Source organism: Anser anser (genome assembly GCF_964211835.1).
Source record: "Anser anser genome assembly, chromosome: 11".
In the NCBI taxonomy this organism is placed as follows: domain Eukaryota; kingdom Metazoa; phylum Chordata; class Aves; order Anseriformes; family Anatidae; genus Anser; species Anser anser.
The window spans coordinates 1,581,926-1,590,998 of record NC_139732.1 but is presented as its reverse complement, the minus strand read 5'-3'; the positions used below and the strand labels follow the sequence as shown (position 1 = coordinate 1,590,998).

At 47.8% G+C, this 9,073-nt stretch overlaps 1 long non-coding RNA gene across 1 annotated transcript in view; it reads right to left on the bottom strand.

Moving 5' to 3' along the window:
• Positions 1–2,933: 2,933 nt before the first annotated feature.
• LOC310879940 overlaps positions 2,934–9,073 on the bottom strand; it is a 218,228-nt gene continuing 212,088 nt past the window's right edge. Inside the window, exon 2 of the long non-coding RNA XR_014571269.1 lies at positions 2,934–4,198. This is a non-coding gene — a long non-coding RNA (uncharacterized lncRNA). The remainder of the gene's footprint in view (positions 4,199–9,073) is intronic.

Sequence of the window (9,073 nt, the reverse complement as noted above, 5' to 3'; positions counted from 1 at the left end):
TGGGTTTCAAGCCAACTGCATTAACCGCTCATGCTTCTTTCTTATGAGACGTTAGTAAACCAATTACATAGCCTTGTCAAGACTAAATCACAGGTAAAAATCCTGTACATCTCATGTGGCCAACCACTCCCAACTAGGATTCCAAGAACCAGGAGGTTCGGTGAAAATAGGGCTAGTGCTATTAGAGGGGTGATTATTAGGGTAAGCCCTAAGCTGTCTTTAATGGAGAAGTATGGGTGGAATGGGATTTTGTCGCAGTCTGATACGATTCCTAGTGGGTTATTTGAGCCTGATTCGTGTAGGAAGGTTAGGTGGACTAGGGTGATTCCTGCAATTAGGAAGGGCAGTAGGAAGTGGATGGCGAAGAATCGGGTTAAGGTTGGATTGTCTACTGAGAATCCTCCTCAGGCTCATTCTACTAGAGTTTGCCCAATGTACGGGATGGCTGAGAATAGGTTGGTGATTACGGTGGCCCCTCAGAATGACATTTGTCCTCATGGTAGGACATACCCTACGAAGGCAGTTGCTATTAGGGTGAGTAGGAGGATTACTCCTGTGTTTCAGGTTTCTTTGTATAGGTAGGAGCCGTAGTAGAGGCCTCGTCCGATGTGTAAGTAGATGCAGATAAAGAAGAGCGAAGCACCGTTGGCGTGGAGGTTGCGGATGAGCCATCCGTACTGGACGTCTCGGCATGTGTGAGCTACTGAGGAGAAGGCGAGTGAAGTGTCTGCCTTGTAGTGTATGGCTAGTAGCAGGCCTGTTAGGATTTGTGTGGCTAAGCAGATGGCTAGAAGGGAGCCGAAGTTTCATCAGGCAGAGATGTTGGAGGGGGCGGGTAGGTCGATTAGGGAGTTGTTGATTATTTTTAGTAAGGGATGGGATTTGCGGATGTTAGGGGCCATTAGTGAGTCTGTGTGTTATTAGGATTATTACCAGGATGGAGAGGGCGAAGGATCCTAGGTAGGCCTTAATTAGCCCTGTGTGTATTGAGGTTGCGGCTTTGCTTGCGGCTACTTGTAGTTCAGCAAGGCCCTCTGGCCCTATTTTTTTGAGTCAGGAGAGGTCGATCAAGTGTAGGGCAATGTTTTGTCCCTTTTCTAGTAGGTTTTTGGAGAAGAATCGGTGTACTAGGGGGTTGAAGTACCCTAATGCAGAGGAGAAGTTTATGAGGGGGTTTGGTTTGGGGTGAGTGAGGGTGTGTGTTATGTTCGATAGTTCTAGGGCTAGGATGATTCCTAGGATTGTTATGAGGATGGCAGCAGTTTTGGTGATAAGGGGTATGGTTATTGGGGGGGTTTTGGTTGGTGTGATGAAAGAGGTAATGATTATTCCTGCTGTAATGCTGCCTAGGGCGAGTCGGGTTAGGGGGGCGGTGATTAGTGGGTTGTTTTCGTTTATTGATACTATTGGGGGGATTCGGGTTTGTCCAGCTTGGACTAGGATGGTTATGCGGATGCTGTAGGTTGCGGTGAATGCTGTGGCTATAAGGGTTAGGAGTAGGGCTCAAGTATTTAGGTATGATGTGTTTAAGCTTTCGATGATGAGGTCTTTTGAGTAGAATCCGGCTAGGAATGGGGTTCCTATCAGCGCCAGGTTTCCGATGGTTAGGCAGGAAGTAGTGACTGGGAGTATTTTCTGTAGGCCTCCTATCTTTCGGATATCTTGTTCTCCGTTTAGGTTGTGGATGATAGACCCTGAGCATAGGAATAGTATGGCTTTAAAGAAGGCATGGGTTGAGATGTGTAGGAAGGCTAGTTGTGGGAGGTTTAGTCCGATAGTGACTATTATTAGTCCTAGTTGGCTGGATGTTGAGAAAGCAATGATTTTTTTGATGTCATTTTGGGTTAGGGCGCATGTGGCAGCGAATAGGGTTGATAGAGCACCTAGGCATAGGCAGGCAGTTAGGGCTGTCTGGCTGGTGGCTAGCAGGGGGTGCATGCGGATGAGCAGGAAGATTCCGGCTACTACTATGGTACTGGAGTGCAGTAGGGCTGATACTGGGGTGGGGCCTTCTATTGCTGCGGGCAGTCATGGGTGGAGTCCAAATTGGGCGGATTTTCCTGCGGCTGCGAGGATTAATCCTATGAGGGGGAGGATTGGGGTTTGGTGGGGGTGTACGGCTTGTTGGATCTCTCAGGTGTTGAATGTTGAAGCTAGTCATGCTATGCTCAGGGTCAGTCCGACGTCTCCGATTCGGTTGTAGATTACGGCTTGTAGGGCGGCGGTGTTGGCATCTGCTCGGCCTTGTCATCAGCCGATGAGAAGGAAGGACATGATTCGTACTCCTTCCCAGCCTACGAATAGGAGGAATATGTTGTTTGCGGTTGTTAGGAGGAGTATGGCGACTAGGAATGTCAGTAGGTAGGTGAAAAATTTTGTTACGTATGGCTCTGAGGCCATGTATCATATGGCGAATTGTAGGATTGATCATGTTACAAATAGGGCGATTGGAAGAAATGTTATTGAGTATTGGTCTATTTTTAGGCTCAGGGGGATTTTAAAGTTTATAATGAATTTTCACTCCCAGTGGCAGGTGACAGATTCTACTCCCGAGTAGATGAATGCGGTTGTAGGGGCTAGGCTAATTAGGAATGCGGTTTTAACAGCGCGGGTGGTGGCTTGTGGGGTGTTTTTAAAGTTTTTAAATAGAAATGGCAGGATGATTGGGGTTAGGAGGATTGTCAGCGTGAGTAGTGTGAGGGAGTTGATTAGTAGTGTGGGGTTCACTCCTTTTACTTGGATTTGCACCAAGATGGGTGGTTCCTAAGACCAGTGGATTGCTGTTATCCTTTAAAAGTAAGGGGGCTGAGGTTTTAGGCTCAGATGTAAGAGTTAGCAGCTCTTGTTGGTTAAACCCTCCCCTCGGCAGGTAAGAAGGTTTGAACTTCTATTCTTAGAATCACAGTCTAATGTTTGGTTTAAACTATACTTGCATGAGGGGATTCCGGAGATCAGTTCGGGTTTGAGGATTAGGAGGAATATTGGGATAATGTGGAGTGTTATGAGCAGGTGTTCTCGCGTGGTTGAGTTTTGCATAGATGTGATGTGGGAGGGGATTGAGCCTCGTTGGGTCATTAGTAGTATGAATAAGGTGTAGGAGGCGGTTAGTAGGGTTGCGATTCCTGTTAGGATGATCGTGAAGGCAGATCAGTTGAATAAGGTGATTATAATGGTTAGCTCTGCTATGAGGTTTGTTGTTGGGGGTAAGGCTATGTTTGTTAGATTGGCCAGCAATCATCAGGTAGCTATGAGTGGTAGGAGAGGTTGTAGGCCTCGTGTGAGTAGTAGAATTCGGCTGTGCGTACGTTCATAGTTTGTGTTGGCTAGGCAGAATAGTATGGAGGAAGTTAGTCCATGGGAAATTATTAGGATCATTGCCCCTGAGAATGATCAGTGGGTTTGGATTATTCCTGCGGCGATAACTAGGCCTATGTGGCTAACGGATGAATAAGCGATTAGTGATTTTAGGTCTGTCTGTCGTAGGCAGATTGAGCTAGTCATTAGGGCGCCTCATAGGGCCAGGGTTAGGAAGGGGTAGTGCAGGAGGTTGGACAGTGGGCCCATAAATAGAGTGACTCGTATAATTCCGTATCCTCCTAGCTTTAGTAGTAGGGCGGCGAGGAGTATTGAGCCTGCGATGGGTGCTTCTACGTGGGCTTTTGGCAGTCAGAGGTGTAGGCCGTATAGTGGGGCTTTTACTATGAATGCTATGAGCAGTGCTAGACCTGATAGTATTCCTGTCCATGAGGTGGATAGGGTTGGGTGGGTTAGTTGTAGGGTTGGCAGGTGCAGGGTGCCAATTTTCACGTATAGGTGTATGATTGTGATTAGCAGGGGTAGAGAGCTTACTGGCGTGTAGAATAGCAGGTAGATGCCAGCGCTTAGGCGTTCTGGTTGGTTCCCCCATCGGGTGATTAAGATTAGGGTGGGAATGAGGGTTGCTTCAAATGAGATGTAAAATAGTGCTAGTTCTGTGGTGGAAAAGGCTAGTAGGATGAATGGCTGGACTGCGACTAAGGTTGAGATAAAGATTCGTTTGCGTTGTAGGGGTTCTTGTTGCAGGTGGTTTTGGCTTGCTATGATTATGAGTGGGAGTAGTCAGCAGGATAGTACTAGGAGGGGGGATGAGATTTGGTCAATTCCTGTTCAGTTGGATAAAAATTTGTAGGGGTAGTAGGTTGGGATTAATCACTGTAGCCTTAGGGCAGCGATTAGGAGGCTGTATAAGGTGGTGTTAGTCCATAGAAATTTTGGTGGAGACAGCAGGGCTGTTGGAAGAAGTATGATTGTGGGTAGGATGATTTTTAGCATTGCAGGAGGTTTAGGTTGTGTAGATGGTCGGAGCCATGTGTGCGGGTGGAGGCTACTAGGATGGCCAGGCCTGTGCCCGCCTCACACGCTGAGAAGGTTAGCATGAGAATTGGTACCATGGTGAATGAGGAGACTTGGTTTTCGATGGATCATATTGATAGGCCTACGAATATCGATAATATTATGCTTTCAAGGCATAGTAGGGCGGATACTAGGTGGGTTCGGTGGAAGGCTAGTCCTAGTCCGCTGAAAATGAAGGCTGAGTAGAAGCTTAAATGTAGGGGTGACATAAAAAAGTTACAGGGTTGGCTGTAATCTGCTGGGTCGAAACCAGCTATCTTTTTGGTTAGACTAACTTTCTGTTATTCTGCTCATTCTAGGCCCCCTTGAATTCACTCGTAGGCCAGTCCGAGTGTTAGGAGAAGGAGGATCACTACAGTTCAGGTGAGGGTCATTAGGGGGGATTGGAGTTGGACGGCTCATGGCAGGGGGAGTAGGAGGGCGATTTCTAGGTCGAATAGGACGAACAGGATGGCTACTGAGGAAGAATCGGACTGAGAATGGTAATCGAGCAGATCCAAGTGGGTCGAATCCACATTCGTACGGTGAGAGTTTCTCTGAGTCGGGGTTTATTTGGGCGAGTCAGAAGTTTAATGCGGTTAGGGCGGCGCTTAGGATTGATGATAGGGCGAATATGAACATGAGTGCGTTCATTGCTCTCCTCTGGGTTTATACCAGATTCTAGAGATTGGAAGTCAATTGTAATTAATATACTAGAAGAGCAAGATCCTCATCAGTAGATGGTTATGTAGAGGAATAGTCAGATGACGTCTACGAAGTGTCAGTATCAGGCTGCTGCCTCGAATCCGAAGTGGTGGTCTGATGTAAAGTGGAACTTGATCAGTCGGAAGAGGCAGACGGTCAGGAAGGAGGATCCGATGATTACGTGGAGTCCGTGGAATCCAGTGGCAACGAAGAAGGTAGATCCGTAGACGCTATCGGCGATTGAGAATGGGGCTTCGTGGTATTCTATTGCTTGTAGGGCTGTGAAGTAGAATCCCAGGAGGATCGTTAGGGTTAGGGCGTGGATGGCGTGTTTTCGGTTTCCTTCTGTGATGCTGTGATGGGCTCACGTTACGGTAACGCCTGAGGCTAGTAGGATGGCTGTGTTTAGTAGGGGGACTTCTATCGGGTTGAGTGGTTTAATTCCTGTTGGGGGTCATTGGCCTCCTAGTTCTGGGGTTGGGGCCAGGCTCGAGTGGAAGAACGCTCAGAAGAACCCTAAGAAGAAGAATGCTTCGGATGTGATGAAAAGGATTATGCCGTATCGTAGGCCTTTTTGGACTGTGGGAGTGTGATGGCCTTGGAAGGTGCTTTCTCGTACAATGTCTCGTCATCATTGGAGTATTACTAGGAGTATTGAGATGAGGCCTAGGGTTAGTAGTATGGATGAGTTGTAGTGGAATCACATGATTAATCCTGAGGTTGTGAGTAGGGCGGCGGCTGCCCCGAAGATTGGTCAAGGGCTTGGGTCAACTATGTGGTATGAGTGTGCTTGGTGTGCCATTAGATGTTTTCTTGTAAGTATAGGCTTAGAAGGAGCACGAAGACGTAGGCCTGGATTATGGCTACTGCTACTTCTAGGATGGTTAGGAGTAGTAGGATGATTATTGTTAGGATGGATACTGCAGGAAGGGTGGGTATTAATGCAATGGAGGCTGTAGAGATGAGTTGGATGAGTAAGTGTCCTGCTGTAAGGTTGGCTGTAAGGCGGACTCCGAGGGCTAGGGGGCGGATTAGTAGGCTGGTTGTTTCGATCAGGATTAGTGCGGGGATTAGGGGTGTAGGGGTACCTTCGGGTAATAGGTGGGCTAAAGAGGCTGATGGTTGGTTTCGTAGGCCTGTTAGTAGTGTGGCGAGCCATAGTGGGAAGGCTAGGGCTATGTTCATAGATAGTTGGGTGGTTGGGGTGAATGTATATGGAAGGAGGCCTAGAAGGTTGATTGTAAGAAGTATGATTATTAGGGATGTAAATATTATGGCTCATTTGTGGCCATTTTTGTTGAGTGGGACTATTAGTTGTTTTGTGATTAGGTGAAGGAGTCATGTTTGGATAGTAGAAAGGCGGTTGTTGATTCATCGGTTGTTTGGGGACGGGAATAGTAGGGCTGGGAAGAGTAGGGATAGTAGGATTAAGGGGATGCCAAATAGATTGGGGCTGGAAAATTGGTCAAAGAAGCTTAGGTTCATGGTCAGGATCATGGTGTGGGTTTGGTAGTGAGGGAGGTCTTATTTGATGGGGGGTTGGTTGTGGTGAAGGCTAGTAGTTTTGGTTGGATGAGGAGTGCTAGGGTTAATCAGGTTATAATTATGATTGAAAATCATGGTGCGGGGTTAAGCTGTGGCATATCATTAAGGAGGGGGAAGTCCCTCTTTGGCTAGCTTAAAAGGCTAGTGCTGTTGCATAGCTTCTTAATGATTAGGATGATGATAGAAGGGACGATCAGGCCTCGAAATGTGGGAGTGGGGTTGATTCTACTACAATGGGTATGTAGCTGTGATTAGCCCCGCAAATTTCTGAGCATTGTCCGTAAAAAATCCCAGGCCGGGTGGTAATGAATGAAGTTTGGTTTAGTCGGCCTGGGATTGCGTCTGTTTTAACTCCGAGCGTTGGGACTGCTCAGGAGTGGAGTACGTCTCCTGCAGTAATGATCACGCGGATGGGGGATTCTATTGGGATAACTACGCGGTGGTCAACTTCTAGCAGTCGGAAGTGGCCGTTGGGTAAGTCTGGGGTGGGCACTATGTAGGAGTCGAATGATAGGTCTTTGAAGTCTGTGTATTCGTAGCTTCAGTATCATTGGTGGCCGATGGCTTTTAGGGTGAGGTCTGGTTCGTCGATTTTGTCCATTATGTAGAGGATTTGTAGGGATGGGAGGGCGAGGAGTACCAGGACGATAGCAGGTAGGATTGTCCAGATCAGCTCTACTTCTTGGGCGTCTACAGCATTGGACGAGAGTTTTTTCTGTTAGTATGTGGGCTAAAAGGTAGAGAACTAGGCTGCAGATAGCTAGGGCAACGATTAGGGCGTGGTCGTGGAATTCAACGAGTTCTTCTATGATGGGTGATGAGGCGTCTTGGAATCCTAGTTGGGAGTGGTTGGCCACATGAGATGTACAGGATTTTTACCTGTGATTTAGTCTTGACAAGGCTATGTAATTGGTTTACTAACGTCTCATAAGAAAGAAGCATGAGCGGTTAATGCAGTTGGCTTGAAACCAGCATGTGAGGGTTCGATTCCTTCCTTTCTTGTACTTGGACGAAGGCCGGTTCCTCGAAAGTATGGTATGGGGGAGGGCAGCCGTGGATTCATTCAACGTTTGTGGTAGTTAGTTCTGGTTGTAGGACTTTTCGTTTGGCCGGAAAGGCTTCTCAGATGATGAATATTAGTATGATTACGGCTACTATTGAGATTAGGGAGCCGATGGAGGAAATGGTGTTTCATAGTGTGTAGGCGTCGGGATAGTCCGAGTATCGTCGGGGTATTCCTGCTAGGCCTAGGAAGTGCTGGGGGAAGAACGTTAGGTTTACTCCTGTAAATATTACCCCGAAGTGGGCTTTTGCTCATGTTTGGTGTAGGGTAAACCCAGTGAGTAGTGGGAATCAGTGAGTAAATCCTGCTAGAATGGCAAAGACGGCGCCTATGGATAGGACGTAGTGGAAGTGGGCAACTATGTAGTACGTGTCGTGCAGGGCGATGTCTAGGGAAGAGTTTGCAAGAACGATTCCTGTTAATCCTCCGATGGTAAATAGGAAGATAAATCCTAGAGCTCATAGTATTGGGGGGGTCTCATTTGATTGTTCCTCCGTGCAGGGTGGCTAGTCAGCTAAATACTTTGATTCCGGTAGGGATGGCAATGATTATAGTGGCTGATGTAAAGTAGGCTCGGGTATCAACGTCTATTCCTACTGTAAACATGTGGTGAGCTCAGACGATGAATCCTAGGAAGCCGATGGATAGTATGGCTCAGACTATTCCCATGTAGCCGAAGGGCTCCTTTTTGCCTGAGTAGTACGTGACTACGTGTGAGATGATTCCGAACCCCGGTAGGATCAGAATATAGACTTCTGGGTGTCCGAAGAATCAGAATAGGTGTTGGTACAGGATTGGGTCTCCTCCTCCAGCGGGGTCGAAGAATGTGGTGTTTAGGTTTCGATCAGTTAGTAATATTGTAATACCGGCGGCGAGTACGGGGAGTGATAGAAGGAGTAGGATGGCGGTAATTAGTACGGATCAGACAAATAGTGGGGTTTGGTATTGTGAGAGTGCGGGGGGTTTTATGTTGATGGCTGTGGTGATAAAGTTGATGGCCCCAAGGATGGAGGAGATACCGGCTAAGTGGAGTGAGAAGATAGCCAGGTCTACTGAAGCTCCGGCGTGGGCAAGGTCACCTGCTAGGGGAGGGTAGACAGTTCAGCCTGTGCCGGCGCCAGCTTCTACAGTGGATGAGACTAGTAGTAGGAGGAATGATGGGGGGAGGAGTCAAAAGCTTATGTTGTTTATTCGCGGGAATGCTATGTCGGGGGCACCGATTATGAGGGGGACTACTCAGTTGCCGAATCCTCCGATCATGAGCGGATGCAGTGCAGTGAGTCCAGAGAGTGCACTGGCACCACTGGGCATGCAGTGCAGTGACTCCAGAGAGTGCACTGGCACCACTGGGGATGCAGTGCAGTGAGTCCAAAGACTTCACTGGCAAAA